At 43.5% G+C, this 22,856-nt stretch overlaps 1 protein-coding gene and 1 pseudogene across 3 annotated transcripts in view; both read left to right on the forward strand.

The window, feature by feature from the left end:
• ASTN1 (astrotactin 1) overlaps nucleotides 1-22,856 on the forward strand; it is a 356,585-nt gene that overhangs the window by 58,441 nt on the left and 275,288 nt on the right. The window lies entirely within an intron of this gene.
• Nucleotides 1,188-21,203, forward strand: LOC147356315 (casein kinase I pseudogene; annotated as a pseudogene).

Raw genomic sequence — 22,856 nt, forward strand, 5'->3', positions numbered from 1 at the left:
ACACACACGCACACGCACACGTGCACACACACACACACGCACACACACGAGTGTAAGTAAAAGAGCAATTCTGAGTGAGATCAGTGCTTTGTTTACATCATTGTCAATATCCTGACTGCCATACTCTGATACTGTAAAATGTTCTGCAAAATGCTACCACTGGGAAAGCTGAGTAGAGGACATGTGCCATCTCTACCATTTCTCCCAACAGCATGTCACGCCACAGTTATCTCAAAATAAAGGTCAACTAAAAAATAAAAAAGTATGTGTGAGCTATTCATGTCATGTAAGAGCCACAGTTCACATGGCTCAAGAGTCTGATCTGATAATAAGAACAAAGGGTTTTAAACAAATATCCATTATGGGATTATTATGCATTAGGCGCAATGCTAAACAAGCACTTTGCAGTATTCTTTTAAGAAGTTCATCCACCTTATGATGGGTATTATTGTCCTTATGTGATATATAAGGAAACTGAGCTCAAAAAAATTATGTAACTTGCCACACTTGCCCAGCTAGTAATTGCAAAGTAATGAACCAACTCAGGTGGTCTGGCTCCAAAGCAAACACACTTAATCCCTAAGCTGTACTCCTTTTGTGTTCTGTCAAGTAACACGTTTGCTTTGAATGATATTTAACTCAGATAGGGGGTGTCTTGTGACCTCCCAGCCATCATTTCTTTGCATCAATCCTTTGGGGCTGTTCCCCTAAGAGTTTATCTAAATACTTACAACACTTTTTTATATGACCAATTTTACTATCTCCAGTTTATTATATCAAATTTACCATCAATCAAGTTTATTCCCTGCTATGCAGAGAGTTATGTGTTTTTAAATTGGAACTCACTCTCTTAGGTTTCTTTGGGAAACTCCCCACTCCCTTACCACGTACTGAATAATTATGGAGATTAGGTGGGGCTTGTCTACATACTCAGTTAATGCAGGGCATTAATGGAATACAGATGAATCCTGTAGCCGGAATTGGGAGAGTGTGGCAAGGTTGGGAGGGCCTGAAAAATGGTATCAGGGCAGAGATTAGCTTCTGGAACCAGGGTGGTGGTTGAACACATGTGAGTGAGAGCAAAGAAGTGAGTTTAAGCCAGGGAGGTGCATGGGAAGTGGGGAGACAGAAAAGATAAAAAGCCACGCAAGTCCAGCTCCAGAACTGGCACATTGAGAGGAAACAAGATGGCAGTAGAGGGTGGTGTGGACGAGAGCAAACCCAAGGTCAAAAGGGTAACAGTGGAAAATGGCTTTCCAGCTGGAATGGTCTGGTATGCTTCCCATGAGAAACAATCAATTCCAGAACAGACAGTAGACGTGTCACTCAGCTCATCCTGGCTCCAAGGTGTTTTAAGACTTTAATCACTGAACCTCGAGTGTCATAATATTTCACGTGTGCTGTGTGCTCCGTCGCTTCAGTCGTGTCCAGCTCTTTGGGACCCTATGAACAGTAGCCCACCAGGCTCCTCTGTCCATGAGATTCTGTAGGCAAGAAGACTGGAGTGGGTTGCCATGCCTTTCTCCAGGGGATCTTCCCAGCCCAGGGATTGAACCTGTGTCTCTTACATCCCCTGCATTGACAGGCAGGTTCTTTACCACTAGCGCCACCTGGGAAGCCCCCTAATATTATATATGATCCCTTTTAGTTCTGGAGGGAAAATGGTCTCTTTTCTTCCACATGGAAACCAGAAACAGCCTTAGGTGCTGATGGCCTGATTTGGAGCAAGTGCAGTGGTTATGACTTATTGTCTCTGTGCAGTGGCTATGACTTATTGTCTCCTATGGTGAACTGGCTGCCCGGTGCCACTTGGAGGCTGAATTCCTTGTGATAAAGAGGCAGTTTCCGGGCCATCTCTGGGAAAAGGCTGAATGTTTGCAGAGAAGGATGGAGATAGGAGAGGGCTGCAGGCTTCACGTGGGTCGGCTCTGTCTTATGCTTGCCTGTCCCTTTTCATGAGATGCTTTGTAGAGGCTTGGGAAAGAATTGGTCGGCTAGTTAAAGTTAGCTCTACAAAGACTGCCTCAGAAAGAGAAATGAAAGAGAACCTTCACAACCAGTCACAGGGGAGAGAGGTCATAGCAGAGGGAGGAGCAGGAGATGATGTAGGGAAAAAAAAAATTAATGAGGAGAGCACTGGGCATGATAACAGACTGACTTGAAAAGGGGAAACAAGGAAAGGATTCTGGGCTGCCCCGGGACTGTCTAAGCTGCATGAAATGTAGAGATAAAAGGTAACACAGCTATCTTATTAGAATAGGGGGATGTCTGCACCTCATGCGTTTCTCCTCCACCCCCCCTTTTCCCGGCTACATCTCAGACCCAGGGGCATTAGGGATGTGAGATGAAGAGAAAGCAGAGCTGCCTGTTTGGGAGGGAGCAAAATCTACTCGTTGTGGCAATATTGATCAAGAGCAGTTTGAAGCCATCTCCCCCATTGGACCTCATTACCCGCGTCTGCCTTTGAGTCCGTGTTCCCAGGCTGATTGTCGCCAGGTGGCACCCACCGCTGCCAGACACAGGTGGATGCCCAGTGTCCTTGAGGAACTCACTCCCGGTGAGCAGGGCCGCAGCTGGCCCACAGAGGAGGTGTGGCAGGGAGGGGCCAGCAGTTCTGGAAGCAGCTGGTATGTGTGTCGTCAACAGAGTCCTTTTGCCTTTGATGTGAAAGATTCTCTACACAAAAGCCACTGTGAGCTGCAAAAACATGGTAATAAGTTTTTGTTTTTTTTTTTTGCTGCTGAAATGAAGCAATTATCGCAGACTAGGTAGACACCTACGTGACCGCAGTGGTATCCAAAGCAATCTTCTATGAAGTCGGTTTCCATTAAAATAGAGAACATTTGTGGAAGCTGCCTTGATGCCTGATTCATAGACATGGAGGAGGGTCCCTTGTCATTGGGCTTCTATAAGGGAGGGAGAGAGGGAATGGGGTGGGGCAGGGAGGAAGACGTGAAATGCAAAGTAGAGCAGAGGACCTCGGTAAACAGTCACAAAACAACTTTGTAACAAACATTTCCAAGTGGCCAGCCCCTCCATCCCCTTCTATGGATGTGGGCCTGTCACATGGGATCTGGCTCATTGGAGAACTGCTGCAGCCTCCAGGATCTCGGGAGACACAGGGAAATTCTGCCTTACAAAAGGAACTGCTCACAGCTGCTCTGGAGTCCTTGCTTTGCTGCGCAGCTGGCCAGATGCTTGCAGAACTGAAGTGAGGGCCTAGGGTGATACACGTGTGTGTGTGTGTGTGTGTGTGTGTGTGTGTATGAAGTCGCTCAGTCGTGTCCGACTCTTTGCGACCCCGTGGACTGTAGCCCGCCAGACTCCTCTGTCCATGAGATTCTCCAGGCAAGAGTACTGGAGTGGGTTGCCATTTCCTTCTCCAGGGGATCTTCCCAACCCAGGGATTGAACCCAGGTCTCCTGCATCACAGGCAGATGCTTTATCCTCTGAGCCACCAAGGAAGCCAAGGGTGATACACATGGGGAACACTTAATCCTTCAACCCCATCTTTTCTGTGTTCCCACTCTCTATCTTAGCATCTATAGCAGAGACAATCACCATCCTCTCACTTAGAGCAGGGGGTCCCCAACCCCCGGTACCCATGCACACGGCCTGTTAGGAACTGGGCTGCATTGCAGGAGGTGAGGGAGTGAAGCTTTCCCTGCCGCTCCCCATCTGTCCCGGTACTGCCTGAACCATTCCTCCAGCCTGCACTCAGTCCATGGAAAGAGTGTCTTCCACAAAACCAGTCCCTGGTACCAAAAAGGTTGGGGACTGCTGACTTAGAGCACTAACTGGATATTCTAGAAAGCACAAAGTTTCACTGAAGCCATCTGGCGAAGCACGCCCGGGTTGGGAATATACTTGTAGGAGTCGCTTCGTAAATACATTGTCATCATTTCTAGCCTTAAGAGTGGCTGCAGACCAGCAGCATCACCTGGGAGCCTCTCAGAAATGTAGATTCTAAGGCTCCATCCCACACCGGGTGAACTGGACATGTGCTTCAACAAGATCCCAGGTGGTTTATATGCACTCTGAAGGCTGAGAAGCACTGCCACAACTGTCTTCAGCAGCCTTCTCTCCATGGTATTATAACAGAGCAAGCTTGGTCTTCGCACTTAGCCCTAGATCCACACCTTAGCTCGATTACTTCATGACACTGACCGAGAAATACTAATTTCTCTGAGACACAATCTCTCCAGTATAAAGTCATAATGCCAGGGTGGTTGTGAGAACTCAGGGAACTAATTCATATCAAGTGGCTGCCAATGAGAACGAATGAACACACAGTCTCCCCACTAACCTAGTTTTCTTGTTAAAGAACCTTTGAGTGAAATACAGTATGCCCCCATTTCTAAAAGGCTAGCTTTTATAGAAGCTGGTCTGTTCAAGTGGTATAGGAGGGTTACACAGAATTCCACTTTGCTTGATCGATCTTCCCTCTCTCAAACTCAGCCAGGCTTTCACAGCAATCTTTTTCTAAATTATGTCTACTTCATAATTAAAGGCAAGATGCTGGCTTATTTCCTGGTCTGTTGAGCCCATACTCGAAGCAAGCTGGCATCAGGACACCTTTCACGTTTCCTTTTCTCTAAAGTGAACAGTGGTGCACCTGCTCAGGGCTTGCATTCTGACAGTTTTGAGTCCAGATTCTCAGTTCAGTTTGGTTGCTCAGTTGTGTTCAAAAACTTTGTGACCCTATGGACTGCAGCACAAGAAGCTTCCCTGTCCATCACCAACTCCTAGAACTTGCTCAAACTCACGTCCATAGAGTTGATGATGCCATCCAACTATCTCATTCTCTGTTGTCCCCTTCTCCTTCTACATTTGATCTTTCCCAGCATCAAGGTCTTTTCTAATGGGTCAGTTCTTTGCATCAGGTAGCCAAAGTGTTGGAGCTTCAGCTACAGCGTCAGTCCTTCCAATGAATATTCAGGACTGATTTCCTTTAGGATGGACTGGTTGGATCTCCTTGCAGTCCAGGGGACTCTCAAAAGTTTTCTCTAAGACCACAGTTCAAAAGCATCAGTTCTTCAGAGCTCAGCTTTCTTTATAGTCCAACTCTCATATTCATACATGACTACTGGAAAAAAACCATAGCTTTGACTAGACAGAACTTGGTCGGCAAAGTAATGTCTCTGCTTTTTAATATGCAATCTAGGTTTGTCATAGCTTTTCTTCCATGGAGCAAGCATCTTAATTTCATGGCTGCAGTCACCATCTGCAGTGATTTTGGAGCCTAAGAGAATAAAGTCTGTCACTGTTTCCATTCCAAATAGATGCTTCCCCATCTATTTGCCATGAAATGATGGGACCAGATGCCATGATTTTCATTTTTTGAATGTTGAGTTTTAAGCCAGCTTTTTCACTCTTCTCTTTCACTTTCATCAAGAGGCTCTTCAGTTCCTCTTTGCTTTCTGCCATAAGGGTGGTGTCATCTGCATATCTGAGGTTATTGATATTTCTCCTGGCAATTTTGATTCCAGCTTGTGCTTCATCCAGCCTGGCATTTCTCATTATATACTCTGAATATAAGTTAAATAAGCAGGGTGACAATATTCAGCCTTGATGTACTCCTTTCCCAATTTGGAACCAGTTCCATGTCTGGTTCTAACTGTTGCTTCTTGACCCACATATAGATTTCTCAGGAGGCAGGTAAGGTGGTCTGGTATTGCCATCTCTTGAAGAATTTTCCACAGTTTGTTGTGATCCACACAGTCAAAGGCTTTGGTGTAGTCAATAAAGCAGAAGTAGACGTTCTTCTGGAATTCTCTTTTTCTTAATTTTCCAACGGATGGTAGCAATTTGATCTCTGGTTCCTCTGCCTTTTCTAAATCCAGCTTGAACATCTGGAAGTTCTCAGTCTACATACTATTGAAGCCTTGCTTAGAGAATTTTGAGCATTTTTTTTTTTGCTAGCTTGTGAGATGAGTGCAATTGTGTGGTAGTTTCAATATTCTTTGGCCTTGCTTTTCTTTGGGATTGGAGTGAAAACTGACCTTTTCCAGTCCTGTGACCACTGCTGAGTTTTCCAGATTTGTTGGTATATTGAACCAGATTCTAGTTCTGCGATTTACTAAAGTAGGACCTGGAGGAGTTATCTACTGTCTATGAACTTATGTACAACACAGCACTGAAAAGTCCTTATCTACTAGGGTCACTGTAAAGAGTAAGTCAAAATCTATATACACTGAAAGCATAGAACCTTGCACAGAGTACGTGTTACTGCATATTTATTTCCTCCTGCTTTGTATCTAGAAATAATTCTAAACCTTTTTGGAGGATAATCAAAATAATGAAAACTAATATTTACTCTGGAACATCACTGGAAAAAGGAAGGTTTGCCTGTCAGTGACACATGCATAATTTTTGATCCTCTATTACTCATTGACTATTTCAGAATTGGAGTTTATGTTAGGTTAGACACTCCAGCCCATAGAGTATACTGATGAATCAGTCTTATGGTTTTAATAAATTAACCATGAAATGTTACCTATTTGTACACCTAGGAAATCATGCTAACTTAGTCCTTGTTTGATCTTTATAACTTAAAGTTTTCTTTATATGTTCTCTTTCCTCTGTAAGTTTAGTGATGGCCTTTGACCAAAAGAATTAAAATTCTGACCTAGTAAAATTCTTATTACTAATTTTTCACATATTACAATATATGGTTTAAATTTACCTACCAACTTTGAGTTCTCAAACCAATAGACTTCAGTGAAAAAAAAATCAAATATTAGTGTGTTTTATGGATAAATAAATAAGGTAGAGAAAGGATGGAGAAGGAAGGGCAAGTAACAAGTGAATGATAATAAGTAGTGTAAGAGGGAAATATTCAGAAGTAAAATTAAAGATGAAAGATGCCTTCAACTGAGCTTTTCAAGGAAGTGGAAAAATCAGTAAGTCTGAAAAACCTGGCCAGGCTATCTATTTTAGTAGTTTGGAAAGATGAAAGCTCTTCCACCAAAAGCAGTAAAACTGGAGAACATCATATAATCTTATGAAAGGAAGGAACCATGAGAGATCTTCAAGTCTGTCTTCTTTATCTTGAATCATCCCTGCACTTACAGTACCAGACAGATGAGAACCCATTTCTGCTTTTTAAACAATGTTAGAGGAAGATATGCTATAGCCTCTTGATTTCAGTTAGCATTCTACAATTTTGAAAGTTTTAAGCAAGTTCCAATCACAGGTTGCTTTTCCTGAAATCTAACTGAGGTCTCATGGGTTGGGAAGATCCCATGGAGAAGGAAATGGCAACCCACTCCAGTCTTCTTGCCTGGAGAATGCCATGGACAGAGGAGCCTGGTGGCTACAGTCCATGGGGTCACAAAGAGTCGACAAGACTGAGTGACTAACACTTTCCTTCTTCAACCAAGGTCTCAAGTTTCTTGTTCAACAGTGATTAAAAATAAAATACTTTTTTTGGCTGCACTGGGTCTTTGCTGCTCCACTGACTTTTCTCTAGTTGCAGAGAACAGAGGCTATTCTTGGTTGTGGTGCTTGGGTTTCTCATTGTGGTGGCATCTCCTGTTGCAGAGCACAGGCTCTAGGGTGTGCAGGCTTCAGTAGCTGTGGCACTTGGGCTCAGCAGTTACAGTTCCTGGGCTCTAGAGCACAGGCTCAACAGTTGCAGCACACAGACTTAGTTGCTCCGGAGCACGTGGAATCTTCCTGGATCAGGGATCAAACCCATGTCTCCTGCATTGGCAGGCGGATTCTTTACCACTGAGCCACTATGGAAGCCCTCAACAGTGATTTTTATAGACAGTATTCTGCTAAGCACTGGAGTTCAAAAATTGTATCCTAGAGCATTCTCACATCCAATGCAGTGAAGCCTTCTGTCCCCTGGGATAGTGTATGTGCATGTGTGTGTGTGTGAAACACAATTTAGCTCCTTTAAAACCACTTTGAGAGTTTTATCAGGTGTGTCTCAAACATCTTCTAACAATGTGTCACAAATGTAACATCAGCGATTTCATGCACACTTTCCTAGTAAGTATCTATATTCTTCTACTATTTCCTGAACAAATGAATTCCTTAGATTTACTACCTATTTTCTGTGAGCTTCAAGTAAATACTTTTAAATGTAGCAAACTATATTTGAAAAATCAATATTTGTAATTTAAAGAATTTCACTTATGTCTATTCTCAATTTTAATTTTTACCAAACTGATGAGGCCTGACATCCTCTGTCTATTCTAGATGTTGTGCAGAATCAAATAGCCCCACATTTTGTTGAATTTCTTCTCATTTTTCTCTATGCTGTTCTATCTCCTTTTCTTGCTCATCATTCTTTTGTGGTGGTGGTTGTTGTTTAGTCGCTAAGTCATGTCCAACTCTTTTTGTGACCCCATGGACTGTAGCCTGCCAGGCTCCTCTATCCATGGCATTTTCCAGGCAAGAACACTGGAGTGGGCTGCCATTTCCTGCTCCAGGGGATCTTCCCAACCCAGGGATGGAACCTGTGTCGCCTGCATTGGCAGGTGGATTCTTTACCACTGAGCCACCTGGGAAGCCCTCATCCTTCTCTACCTCACCACCTTCAAGACTCAGTCCTAGATCTTCTGCTTGTTCTTCATAGGTGATCTCATTTACTCTGTTGATTTTATTGCTACCTAAATGCACACAACTGCTAAATCTAGTCCTCCAGTTCAGATATTCTTCTGAACTCAAAAGCTGTATGTATAGTATTTGTATATCAAATATGAGCATTTTTATATCTCAGAGGCACAGAATGTTAACATGCTCCAAACTAGATTTACTGTTTCTCCCTTTACCTACCATCCCTCTTCCTTCTGTTTTTCCCAACCCAATAATTGGCACTGCCCACTATTCACAATAACCAAAAGGTGGAAAGAACCCAATTTTCCATCAGCAGATGAATAGATAAAATGTGTTATACACATACAATGGAATATTATTCGGCCTTAAAAAGAAGGAAATGCTGACACATGCTACAGCATGGATAACCCTTGAGGACGTTATGCTACGTGAAATAAGCCAGTCACAAATAAGCCAGTCACTGATTCCACTTATTCCTAGAGTGATCAGATTCACAGACAGAAAGTAGAGTGATCATTGCCACGGGTTGAGAGGAAGGGACTATGGGGAAGAGAGGGTTGCTGTTTAACTGGTACAGAGATTCAGTTTAGGAAGATGAGAATTCTGGAGATGGATGGTGGGGGTAATGATTGTACAACAATGTGAATGTACTTTAATGTCCTGTAAATGCCGACTTAAAAATAGTTAGAGATGTTAAATTTCATGCTATATGTATCTCACTACAAACTTTTAAAAGACAAAAAAAGTAAGGCAACATGTTAAAAGACACCACATAAAGCAATCCCAGAATGTGGAACATGCTCTAGGACAAATGACCACGTTTTAGTAAAAAATCAAAGGCATAAAAAAGGAGGAGAGAGGGAGGGAAGAATGATTATGGAATAAAGGAGGCCTAAGAGATAAAAATAAAGAAAGGAGTAAACAACACCACCTTCCATCTGGGGTCTTAAGCCAGGAACCTAGAGGTTATGCCTGAATCTTCTTGCCCCGTGTATCCATTTCTGTTTGCACATGTGCTTTGCTTACAGAAACCCCCTGGTTTCAAACTTAGAAGCAAGCACCAAAAAGAGTTTTGATAAAGGAGGAATTTTTATGTTTTAAAGTTGCAGGGAAGACTTACAAAGAAGCAGCCTGCTAAGGGCCTTGAATGCTGGGTGACTTAAGAACCGGTTGCTGGTGATAAGATTCTAGCTAGAGGGACAGAATGAAGATACGGTAGGAATAAGCTTGACACCCGAGTGGCAGTTATGGATGGGCAGCTGCAGGAAAGCCTTCTTACCTGACCAGTCTGGTCATGCTGACTCCTTGTAGAGGTGGGCCCTCTGGAGCGGTGTGGGCCAAACTCCACTCGGGGAGAGTAGCATATGGTTTTGTAGATAGGCAAATGCATGTACATGTGTGACAGTCTGTGATGTAAAGGAGTCAGAAAGAAATTAGATCGTATCTAATCCTGGAAGCTCCTGCAAAATAGGGGTCATGCTAAACAAAGGAATGGGGGACTTAAACACGTTGATTGTGAGAGGATAGGTCTTACAGGGAAAGGGCGGGCTTATCCAATCAATGCTGTACTTTAGGGAGAAGGGATGGAGAGGGGACACTTTCAAGAGATGACTTATCTTCAAAGGCTGTTTGTGGATGCAGGCCAGATGAGCATCTAAAGGGATGCCGAGACATAACTAGGATGCACTTATGGATTGAAATGCAATGGAAACCCCATTTTGAGAATTAGGATTTCTTAACAGATGACGGGTAAGCTTGCTATTAAACACATTCAGAGTCTGTTTCCTGTGTTCGACATCTGTGTACTGGAACATGGCCCTTAGTTACAATTCGTTGCTATCTCTTTCCCCTGCTGCTGCTGCTAAGTTGCATCAGTTGTGTCCGACTCTGTGCGACCCCATAGACGGCAGCCCACCAGGCTCCTCTGTCCCTGGGATTCTCCAGGCAAGAATACTGGAGTGGGTTGCCATTTCCTTTTCCAATGCATGAAAGTGAAAGTGAAAGTGAAGTCGCTCAGTCGTGTCCGACTCTTCGTGACTCCATGGACTCCATGGACTGCAGCCTACCAGGCTCCTCCGTCCATGGGATTTTCCAGGCAAGAGTACTGGAGTGGGGTGCCATTGCCTTCTCCTCTTTCGCCTGGACCATTCTTATATTTTAAGTTCCCTCCCCTATGATTGGTTAATGTTCTCCACTCTCCTTTCTTCCTTTGAACCAACAGTTTTGTCTAAATCTATCAGTCAAGGTGCCGGCAGAAAACAAGTTATATACTCCAACTGAGTTTTACAGAATTTACTGAGGGATTATTTGCCAGGTGCAAAAGGGAATAGTGCAGTATGCAGAGGCTGTTAAACAGTAAAGTGTTGTGACCAGTCTCAGGCCTGAAGAACAGCAGGAGGAGGAGGGGTTACCAGAACCCCGAGATGGTGAGGGCTGTTGGGACAGAGCTGTGACTTTCACTGAGGCACGAGGGGGCCCCTGAGGAATCTCAGCCTTCTTCATCCCTCTGCTCTCACAGAGGTCAGCCTCTCTGGTCTCAGAGCAGGATGAACAGTGAATGGTGCATCAGAACAGCAAATGGAATATTCCTATTGGGTTGCCATGTAGATCTTTTGCCATCTTCTTCTTTAATACTGCAGCTTTATTCTGAGCACAATTTAAACATTTTTCACTCTTGCTTAATTTTGCTTTTATATTATCATACGTTCTTACTTCGGAGAAGGCAATGGCACCCCACTCCAGTACTCTTGCCTGGAAAATCCCATGGACAGAGGAGCCTGGAAGGCTGCAGTCCATGGGATCGCGAAGAGTCGGACATGACTGAGCGACTTCACTTTCACTTTCACTTTCATGCTTTGGAGAAGGAAATGGCAACCCACTCCAGTATTCTTGCCTGGAGAATCCCAGGGACAGGGGAGCCTGGTAGGCTGCCATCTATGGGATCGCACAGAATGGGACACTTCTGAAGCGACTTAGCAGCAGCAGCAGCATGTTCTTACTTATTCAATGAAATTGCAAAATAGACTCTACTTTATAGCTAGGTCAGACCTGCTAGTCTTAACCTGAGCTATGAGCCCCCCACCAAAACTTCTCAAGACTCAGGAATAAGCAGCTTCCAATGCTGATTCAGACTCAGGAGGTCTGGGGAGGGACCTGAGAGTCTTTGTTTCAAACATCTTCCCAAGTGATGTCCATGCAGCTGGTCCATGGACCACATTTTGAAGAGCAAGGCACTGCAGGATTTTAAAATGATCTTTAGATAAACTACCAGCTGCCCTGAAATTAGTTAGGTGCGGCAGTGGGAGGGTCCACCTTTCTGCTGACGGTCTGCCATCTGCTACTTCATTATTTCTTGGCTTTACCACCAGTTCCCAGGATTCAAGTGTATGATGTACTTCTCCAAGTTTCAAAATTTCTGCCTTCTACATGGGTTTTAATGCTACTCTTTTTCCTGGACTTGTGAGGGAATGATGACAGCAAATAACTATGATTATCTTCTGGGAATGGTGTCTTCTATGACCTGCTATCTGCCTCACCACTGCTGCCATTTGTTTGAACACCATTCAGCTTGATGCTCACCTGAGCCAAATAAGCTGATGATGTTTTAGTAACTGGATCAGTGAATTGCAGGAAATAAGGAGTCTGTAATCTTAAGGTGAGCTTTCTTTTACCAGGGTAAGGTATCGCAGCCTAAAATTTTATTGTATCTTAACATATCTTACAAAACAAGGGACCAGTTTGTCAGAGGCTGAAGCTGTACAAATAGTGATGGAGGCATAGGGAGAGGGGGAGAGACGTGTTCCTCTGAGTTTTATTTCAGACAGGAAGCTGAGTGATGAAGAGGTGGAACTCTGAGAGGCGGACCTGGGGAAGTTACCAGGTGACATTGGGAGAAGGTTCATGTCGATGGACGCCACCCAGCCTTGTGCCTGTGGACTGAGATAGCAGCGAGACCAGTGGAACTAAAGACGTGGGGAGTAAAAGTGGAGAAGAGGACTAGAAAGGATAAATCTTTGTCGTCATCAATTGGGAAAAGCAGCAGCATTTAAGAAAATAGTGATTTTAACCTAAACAGTGTAGAAATGCTGTTCTCTGTGTGCCTTCGGTATGGCCAGTTCTCTACATATTGATATATTCTTTCAGATCATCCTGCCAGCTCTGGAGAGTAGCATAATTAAAAGCCCAGACGCTAAATTGCTTGGGTTTAAATCTGGTGTGCACCGATTCCTGGAAATGTGGCGTTCTGAAGCTTTTAACCTCCCTGCGCTGTGCGTTCTTTACACAGCGAAATGGACATGAAAATAGTAACAAGCTCATAGGGTTGTCTGGAGGAATAAAGGACTTGATAAGTGAAAATTTCTCAGAACAATGCAGGCATAGACTAATTTCTCAATCAGCACTAACAATAATTATTATCTTCATCTCATTGAGTTTGATTTCCTGCTTAAATGTGAGTTCTTTCCATGAAGCCAGGTTGTGTTCTCTGGATTACAGTGGGATGACCCAGTTCGTTATAGTGGAGAGGGAGTCTTAACAGTGTTGAAATACCCACAGGATATGTTCCCTTTATGTTTATAGCACAATAAGCATCTATCTGTAAAGGAACATGGGAACAATGATTTGAGAGTGTGAAACACAGTGACTGTGATTCGTCAGTGATTCTGAGGAACTAAGGTGAAGGAAATTCATGCTCGCAACGGTATATCAAGCTTTCAGTTTGTGGCACAGTTTTTTTCAGGAGTGAAAAGGAATTAAACCCTCTTATGGAACCATTTAGTCCTTGAATCAGGAAGGTATTTCAGGTAAGTTCTGGGAGACTCAAAAGGTAATTACTACCAAGTATCCAGTGTACCATCAAGTACTGGCTAAGTCCCATACAAGTATATTATTTAATCTTCTCTCACTCCTTCATAGTAGCTAAGTATCGTCACATAATCCCCCATCAGCAAGGAAATGATGGGCCTGGAATTCCTAAGGACTCTCTGATCAAGGGCAAACGGCAAGTCAGAGAGGAAGCCATCGCTTGTCTCCGTAGCCGGTGGGCCTCCATTCTGCCTATTAACTCTGTGAGCCAGGCTAAGCAGTCGAAGAGCAAGGCCCATTTGGGAAAACAAGAAACTCATTTCAAAAAGATCCTTGACAAAAGGTAGCAGTGATCAAGGAGGGATAAAGATAAGGCCCAAGGGAGTACTATTTCACAATTGGAAAGCAGGGGAAGACGTGGCTATCGCCTCATCTAAATCTTTTCAGCCTACAGATGAAGAGGGAAGGGTCTAGACCTCAAGGTCATTTGCAGTTAGTGTCAGCATGGAGCCAAGAGCCCCTTCCTGGACTATGGCTCATTTCACTCTCTCTTCCCATAAAGTGCAATTGCTTTCACTGGGAATGAGAGGCTGTCAGTATAAGTGTCTATGGCATCCTTTTTATAGGAAATAGTTAAACTGGGAAAAATCATACTTTTTAATTATTGAAATCCTTTACCGATGCTGAGACATTGTTTGTTTGGTGAACATATGTGGAGAATATTAATAGATATTATATATTACTAAAGCTCCCTCTTATTGACTTCTGCGTCATAACATAAACACATAGAGCCCAATAAAACATGACTTTGTCTTAATAGCATTATGAATAAATTATTAAGAACTTTTTTCTTCTGCAGTAACTTTACTAGTTTCTTTTTTTCTTTCCAAAAAATAATATCAAACCTTTCATAGGACTGTAATTAAAAGTAAAGGAACGTGCAGCAGATTTTAGCTGCATAAGCCTCAGGAGATTAATATAGAACTGTCAAAACTCAGACTAAAGAATATTCTCTGTTTGCTGAGGGGCTCCTTGAGAATGGCTTCCAAGGGGCTAGAACCTCCGGTGGTTGCTTATGCATCTCGCCAACTATGGCTGAGGTTTGCTCTGTGGAGCACTTGCCCAGAATGGCTACCCCACCGTGCTTGTTGGAGCTGAAGGACATCACCAAAGTCAAGGAGTCGGTCTTCTTTTGCCTGCATTATACACATCTAGCACAAGCCTGTCCCATAGCAGGCCCTCTTCAAATGCTTGTTGGATGAGTTACTGCAGTTCAGGCCATACGCTTTAACTCTAAAGCCAGGTACCATGGTTTGGATGTTTAACTGAGCTGGCCTAGGTATGTGCTTAGAGCTAGTTGACATCGTGAATAACTGTGATGAGATGGAGGACCCAGTTTAATGAGTAAGGGCTCCTGTGTCAGCCAGACCTATATTTTAGTAATGATGTCATTATCTTAGGCAAGCTACTTTTTCATTTTGAACTCATTTCTTGAAAAATGATAGTACCCACTTCTCAGGGGCTGGTGAACACTGTGTGATAAACGTTTTGTTCAGTCACTAAGTCAAGTCCAACTCTTTGCCACCCCACGGACTGCAGCCCACCAGGCTTCCCTGTCCTTTACCATCTCCCAGAACTTGCTCAAACTCACGTCCATTGAGTCAGTGATGTCATCCAACCATCTCATCCTCTTCCTCTATCATCCTCTTCTCCTTCTGCCTTTTCCAGTGGTTTGGCTCTTTGCATCAGGTGGCCGAAGTATTATAGCTTCAGCCAAGCATTATAGCTTCAGCTTCAGCATCAGTCCTTCCAATGAATATTCAGGGCTGATTTCCTTTAGGATTGACTGGTTTGATAAACATGTAAAATGGCCTAACTCAGCGTCTGGGAGTTCGTTCTTAGTATTCACTTCTGCTTGCCACCTGATGGAAGCTCTGGAGGAGAGGCACCTGATCAGAAGCCAGCTACTAAGTTTGATCTATCTATTGCTTTGCTGTTTCTGCAGACCCACTGAGTACCTGCTGCTCTGTCTCTGTCACTCAGTGTATCCTCTTCTCTGTTGTCATGTTAGATGAGTTTTAATTCAGAGTCTCTGTGGCTGCTTTCTCCTGACAGCCCTCCAGTGTGGCTTCATTCAACTCTCCCAGTGTCCAGTCCTGCTAACCCTGCCAGAGAGCATGCAGAGGACACAGGGCTGCCTGTGATTTTGAGTGTAAGGACAGGGCCACTGGAGATCTCATTTAGCCTGGTAAATTGCACTCTAATTTTTTTCTGACTTCTTCATTCAGTCCCCCAGTATATCTCTACATCATCCATTTGCTTTTGTGTCTTATGATGAGTTAGGAGGTCACTCTCAAACCTTCTCTTTTGGGAGGTGAGAACACATATGATCTCTGCAAGAACAACACCAACCTGCCTTGCTCAAGGCTCCCTGAACTGGTGGTCACTTAGCCCTTACATGATGCTTCTTCCTGCAAACATTAGCGGGTTCTTTTAACATCCTTGAGGACAGGCAGGAGTTCTTATCATCCTTTTTCAGTGTGGGAAAGCTAAGTAGGCAGAATCAGATGTTTATTCTAGGTCATAGCAATAGCCACAATGGTCAGGGAATAGCTTTCAGGCAAGGTCTGCTCCCAGTTGGAGTTCTGATACCTCAAAGCAATACATCCGGTTTATGGTTTCTCTAAAGTCTTTTGGGTTGGCACCACTGCTTTCTTCTTCCTCTTTGGATCTGGGCCAGTTCTATAGTGCTAGGAGTAATTCCTTCTTGACTCTAAAGGAAGTTAGATGCATTAAACGTGAATATGAATGCCTAAAATTTTGAGGACTGCCTTTTGGAAGGTATTTCATAGACCACCCCTTAGATACCATCATTTCTGAAAGAATATTGGGGTTGACTGAGAAAGTGGTCTGACCCAGTGATGACAACTGTGAAAATTTTAAACCTTCACTACTCCCAGCTATTTAAGACTTTTTCCCCACCCCCCGCCCCAGGCAAAACTCTGTTTTTTCTTGCACTTGGAATACTCCCTGGTGTTTGGATTGATTTGAAGCAGAGTTGAAAAGAATCCTTAGGTTCTTTTCTCTGAGGAATCTGATTGTTGTTATTTAATCGCTCAGTCGTGTCTGACTCTATATGACCCCAAGGACTGTAGCCTGCCAGGCCCTTCTGTCCATAGGATTTCCTAGGCAAGAATGCTGAAGTGGGTTGCCATATCTTTCTCCATAGAATACAGACATTTTGCCAAAGGGCTGTTGATCTCCATAGAAACTAGACTATATGAAAACAGCCTGAGGAGTCAATGGTCCCAAATTTGAATCTCTTTTCCCTTAGCAGCAGTACAATTTCCATAGGCTTCATCCTTTTTCAGAGTTTGTTTCCTTCTCTGTAAAATGAGGCCAGTATTACCTGCCCTGGAAAGCTACTGTGAAGATTATTTAAATGCCTAACACTGTATTGGCTCATAATAAGTACTTAAAAGTTTATTCCTTCCTCCATTTATTAAATCTTGAGGACAGACCTCTGTGTTCCCTCAGTAGTCCTTACAAATGCCCAATTAGTCCATGTCCCCAAATGATGTATGTTCCCTGAATTTATCTGATTTCTCTTTAATTAGTGGGACACAGCTCAGATAACACAGACTGCCAGCAATCAACTTGAAATGACAGACATGAACTCACTCATTAGCCTAATAGGTCCATTTTTAGTATATGAAAACTGAGACCCAATCCTGCCTTGGGGCAAAAAGAAGCGAGTGCCTGGTTCCTGCATAAGAATGTGACATTTACACATTTGTGTTCTTCATTTGCAGGCTGATGACCAGTTTCATAAGCAATGATGAGGGTAAAACCGGGCAAGGGAGGGAAGGCTGCCTGTGGGTGCAGTCATTCTTTATCTTACTAATGGGACATCTCTTCTACTAACGTGTCACTCTCGCCCTATCTTGTTTCTATAGGAAAATGCTCAGAGCTCAATTTTTTTTAAATGACATAGATATACACTCATATTAACTTGCAAATCATAAGCATAAAGGTCAGTGCATTTAAGCAAAGATAACAACCTTGTATAACCAGGACCCTGATCAAGAAAGAAAACAGAATGAGCACACACCCCCGCAAAATCCTCCTTGTGCCCCTTCTAGTCACCACCACCCCCTCCACCAGGGGAAGCATTAACTGGATTTTTAACACCACAGATTAACTGGATCACTTTGAAATTTTATATAACAGAATCATAGGGTTCAAACTTTTTGTGTGGCTTCTTTTACTCTACAATATGTTTTTGTGAAAATTTGTTTGTGTTATTGAGAGTAGCTCTAGTTCACTCACTATCACTGCAAAACAGTACTCCATTGTGTGACTATAACACAATGTATTTATCCATCCTACTCACGATGGCCATTTGGGTAGTTTCCAGTCTGGGGCAGTTTTGAATAGGGGTGTTATAAGCATTCTTGTGAATGTTTTTTGACTCATATACAAATGCATATTAATTGGGTATACACTGATGACTGGAATTTCTGGATACAAAGTGCTTAGCTTTCAAAGCTACTGTCAAACAGTTCTCCAAAGCTGGGTCTTTGGTTTTGAAAAGACAAGGTCATATTAGTGGTAACACTGGGAAAGGACCCTGGGATCAACCTGGCATCAGTAATCATCTTAGAAATGGAATTATCTTGCTCAGTTATAGTTTATGTGCTACTCACAAATGGCGTTTCAATACCCAATTCTATCACAGTGGTTAGTTTTCCTCACCCAGGAGTAACAAGGATTTTGTCTCATCCTGGACTCTGAAAGGCAAAACATTTTTTGTGCAGGTACCAACCTTTCTCTGGATGTGAAAGCCTCAGCCCGTTCATTTTTATGGTACAATAAAAGCCCACTTTTAAAAATTGGCCAGCAGGGGATTAGGGTATCTGTGGAAAAATTCTCTATGTATGCAGTTTCTAAGCTATCTTTATCCTGCTTGTTCTGTTCTGGAAATGTATTACTAGAAGCTGTCACTTGTCTTAAATGTTTTAATGAATGATATTTAGTTGCCTAAGGCTTTTTTTTTTTAGCAAAGTACATAGATTTTTTTTTAATATGCAGAGAGAGAGAATAATAAATGTTCTGCCTTAACAAAAGCATCACCAAATGCCAGCTAACTGACCTCATTTCCCTGTTTCCAGCACAGTGAAATTTCATTATCGTCATCATCTGCATTAACTAATTTTTATTGTCTGAACATAAAGCACTAAGGGGTTTATAGTAGAATGAGGTGAAACAGAACATGTGTTGAAATTGGAATTAGTACCTGAGAACAAGTCTCTTCTGTCATTTACTACCTCTGTATCTTTGGGACTGTCACTTAACTTCTTCTACATCAGCTTCCACAGTTTTAAAAAGGAAGGGTTATTTTCCAAGACAGTAAGAATCTTTAAAAATCCTGTGATTTGAATCTTAATCAATTTGGGTATGTTGATTGAAATGCATATAACCTAGTGTTTTGTTGTAATATATTATTACTTTTTACTTTCATAGCTAAAGAAGATAGATGCCCATACTTTCCTGAGTTCAGTGACTTTTTCTTAATGGAGTTTTACTCAATGGACTTTGTTAAATAAATGAGAATGCTTGTCCCAAGTGAATTAAGGACAACAGTAAGAAGAATCCTCCCACTTCCTAATGATAGTTTCCCTGAAATTGCTCTGTCTTTATTTAGTAAAGAGGAAAGTGAAGCAGAGGAGGGGAAAATTCACTGGGCAATAATATTGGCAAAACATTGAATTGTCCCATCCTCAAATATCTTCTTAGTCTTTATTTTTAATATTAGTAGTTATTTATTCAGAAAAATATTCATTAAGCACCAGCTATTTGTCAGGGACTTAAGATCTAGAAATAGGTTCAATTAAAATAAATAAATTTATATTAAAAAAAAAAAAAGATCTAGAAATAGGTTAATAGAAACCCACACAGTCAATGAAAGTCTGCACAGTAAACTAAAGTCTCTTGTGTCTAGGAATACAGCAGATCTGATATGTTGCATGATTTTCCCCTTAAAAGAGCACAATAATGGAAGTTAGCATATGTTCATTGTGGAACATTTCAGACTGACTTTTTCTAAACAGCCTGTACACATCATAAAATATAAGCCAGGACTTTAAAGGAAGATTATATGTTGATTTATTCTTTTCTGCCTGCCACTTTTTCCCTGGAATATAATTATATTGAAAGGCTGGTAAGAATGAGGTTTTCAGAGAAAAAAGAGAGTACATAAAAATCAGCTTTGGAGTTTCTTCAACATAATACTTTGTGTTTAATTTTTAATTATAGAGGTATAAGAGATTATATCCAGTGTGTTGAGAATTGATATTGCTTAATGGAAATGTGTTTTCTTTCCTACTATTTTATGTATTATTCATAGGAAAAAAAAAGTGGTCTTTTATGAAAGGGCAGCTGGTCCTTTAACAGACAGGAACTTCTTCAGTTAGAGTAGCTGCTAACAGTGGTTTTGATTTGCTGCCCAACGTGCATTTACAGGCTCATTTAACATTAATAGAAGGTGATCTGGGTTCACTTCATGACCTCTTGGAACCTAAATCACAGACTGGGTCATTTAAGAGGTTTGGGGAGAGTAGACAGCCACTTAGCAACAGTTAGAAACTTTGGCTAGAAAATAATCTCTATACAAATGAAAACCTAGCTATCAAGTTAGAGCCCGTAAAGTCCTGGTGCCGCAGCTGTATGTACCTGGAGGCCTGCTTCCGAGAGCAGCTCAGCGACACAGAGGGCGTCCTCACTCCTTTGACCAGTGGGGGAAGCACAGCACCTCAGAGTTGGAGTTGCTCGGCGTGGAGGACCTGTTCTACTCCAACTGCACATTCATTCTCAAAACAGTGCTCACAATCGCAGTCCTTCTGGTCCCCCGCCTGGAGTGAGAACACGCACACCAAAACCTCATCTACCCGGATGTGAAGCCCGAGAATTTTCTTGGTGGTGGTGGGTGGAGGGGGCCGCAGGGCACCAAGCAGCAGCACACCACCCACATCATCAACTTGCACCTGGCCGAGGAGTCCAGCGACCCCGAGACCAAGGATCACATCCCGTACCGCGAGCACAAGAGGTGATGGGCACGGTGCGCTGCTTGAGCATCAACACGTACCTGGGCAGGAGCAGAGCCACCAAGACGATCTGGAGACCCTGGGCCACGGGGTTCCTGTTATTCCTGTGTGGCAGCCCGCGCGGCCAGGGGTTCAAGGCCCACGTGCTCGAAGAAAAGTTCCCAGAAGATCCCGGACACCAAGCGGGCCACGCTCATCGAGATGCTCCGCGAGAGCTTCCTGGAGCAGACGGCCTTGTACCCGACCCATGAGCGACGCCTGGACTTCTTCCCAGCGCCGGACTCCGACCATCTGCCTGGGCTTGACCACAGCCACCTCGTGGTTGGCTATGACTGAGCCGGATAGCCCCTCCCCATGCCTGTAGCACGGTCCCCATTGACCCGCCCTCGCAGCCTCCAGCGCGCAACGAAGCCCTGCTACCCTGCAGAAACAAGGCACTGAACTCAATCAACAGGCACCTGAATGCCGACAACCCCACTGCTGGTCACTTCAGCGTCCCTATCACAGTCCCTGCAGAGGTGGAGGTGGCTGATGACACCAAGGTGCTGCTGTTTCTTTCAGAAGAGAACGAGAAAATCGCTGCAGCGACACATGCGACCCTGACGCCATGGCCCCTGAATCGTCCCGCTGCAGCCCCTCGGGGCCAACTTGTCCATGGCCACTTGGCCGCAGCTGGACGCGGACTGCTTGGCCGCCCATCCTGTTAGTTTCATAAAGTGCAAGTTGGTCTTCTTCCATCCGGAGCGTTTTCTCGAGGTGAGCCTGCTAGGCGTTGCTGCCAGGGGTGAGCCTCCCCCAGACCAAAGGGGAAGGCTGGGTGAGGGCAGCCCCCAATCCATACGCTACTCCCAAGCCCAGGCCTGGCAGGTGTGTCCCGGGGCAGGGGGCAGGCGGGTTGCAGCCCACCTGCTCCGGGAGTGCGCCGGAATGCGTGGCGTGGCGGCCACCAAGTGGCCTCGTGGGTCTTTTTGTGTCTGTTCTGCACTACTGGCCAAGCAGTGGGAGACAAGCGCCTTAAAACGGGCAACACCGCAGGTACGAGTGGGGCGGGTTGCGCCCCTAGTGCAGTCCCCATAGTTTCCCGACGGCCTGCATGCTACACTGAGCAACCAGAGGCGTTCCCTGCGGCGTGTGCATCTAGGTCTCACTTTACAACGTGTTCTGAAATGGCACTTGGTTTCTCTGACGCTTCCTGGAAGCCAGAGAATTTAGGGGCTTTTTTTTTTTTAATGGAAAATGAAACCAAAATAATGGTAATAATAATACTGTGTTAGTTGTTCAGTCGTGTCCAAGTCTTTGGGACCCCACAGACTGCAGCCCGCTAGGCCCCTCTGTCCATGAGATTTTCCAGGCAAAAATACTGGGATGGTTTGCCATTTCCTCCATGGGATCATGTCGACCCAAGGACGGAATCTGAGTCTATCGCATTGCAGGCAGATTCTTTACTGTCTGAGCCACTGGGGAAGCCACAAATAAGAATAGCTGTAATGCAAGCTTCTCTGTGTGCCAGGCAGGCACTGTATTATTTATTTCATTTTTATGATAAACCTTTGGTATAGTTATCATTACAGCTACTTTTAGGTGAGGAAATTGAGGATTAGATTTATTAAATGAGTTGTGTCGAGACATACAGCTGGATAGACGATGAATCTGGGACTGAAACCAGGTTCTAACCCTAAAGACTGTGTTCAGTGAGAGCTGCACTTGGTTAAGGCTGAACCTGTATGGAGAAATTTGTCCATGATATAAGGTGAAAGTATTGGGCAGTAGGGAAGAAACAATAATGTAAATTTTCTTTGAAAATACCACAGCTTTTTCCTAGTGGTGGTGATGATGGGAGAAATGATAGTGATGAACAAAATGATGGCAGTTTTGTCAAGGCTGAGAAAGAATGAGGAAACCATTAAGATCTCTATATAAGTTGTTCTGGGGCTTCCTAGTGGTTCAGCAGTGAAAGAATCTGCCTGCAATGCAGGAGGCAGGAGTTTGATCCCTCAGTTAGGAAGATTTCCTGGAGAAGGAAATGACAACCTAGTATTCTTGCCTGGGAAATCCCGTGGACAGAAGAATCGGCCAGACTACAGACTATGGGGTCGCAAGAGTCAGACACGACTTAGTGACTTAACCATCACCACCATGAGTTGTTCTAAATTGGGTTTACTTCTAGAAGTTAGCTATATTAGACTTGAGATGCACAAGCAGTCTTGAATTGTCTGGGATTCATGCATCTGAATGACAACGAAGTTCTCTCTCAAAGCTGGTATTCAAAAAGAGTGTGTCATAGACCGGCAAAAATTCCTGCCATTTTCTTTTTAGGGGTTGATTCGTAAGAAGCAAAGATAGTAAAAAACAAAAAAAACAAAAAAAAAACACTCATTGAGT

The sequence above is a fragment of the Bos grunniens genome, chromosome 16 (genome assembly GCF_055505025.1).
Source record: "Bos grunniens cultivar Pamir isolate PY7600 chromosome 16, Bosgru_T2T1.0, whole genome shotgun sequence".
Taxonomy (NCBI): Eukaryota; Metazoa; Chordata; class Mammalia; order Artiodactyla; family Bovidae; genus Bos; species Bos grunniens.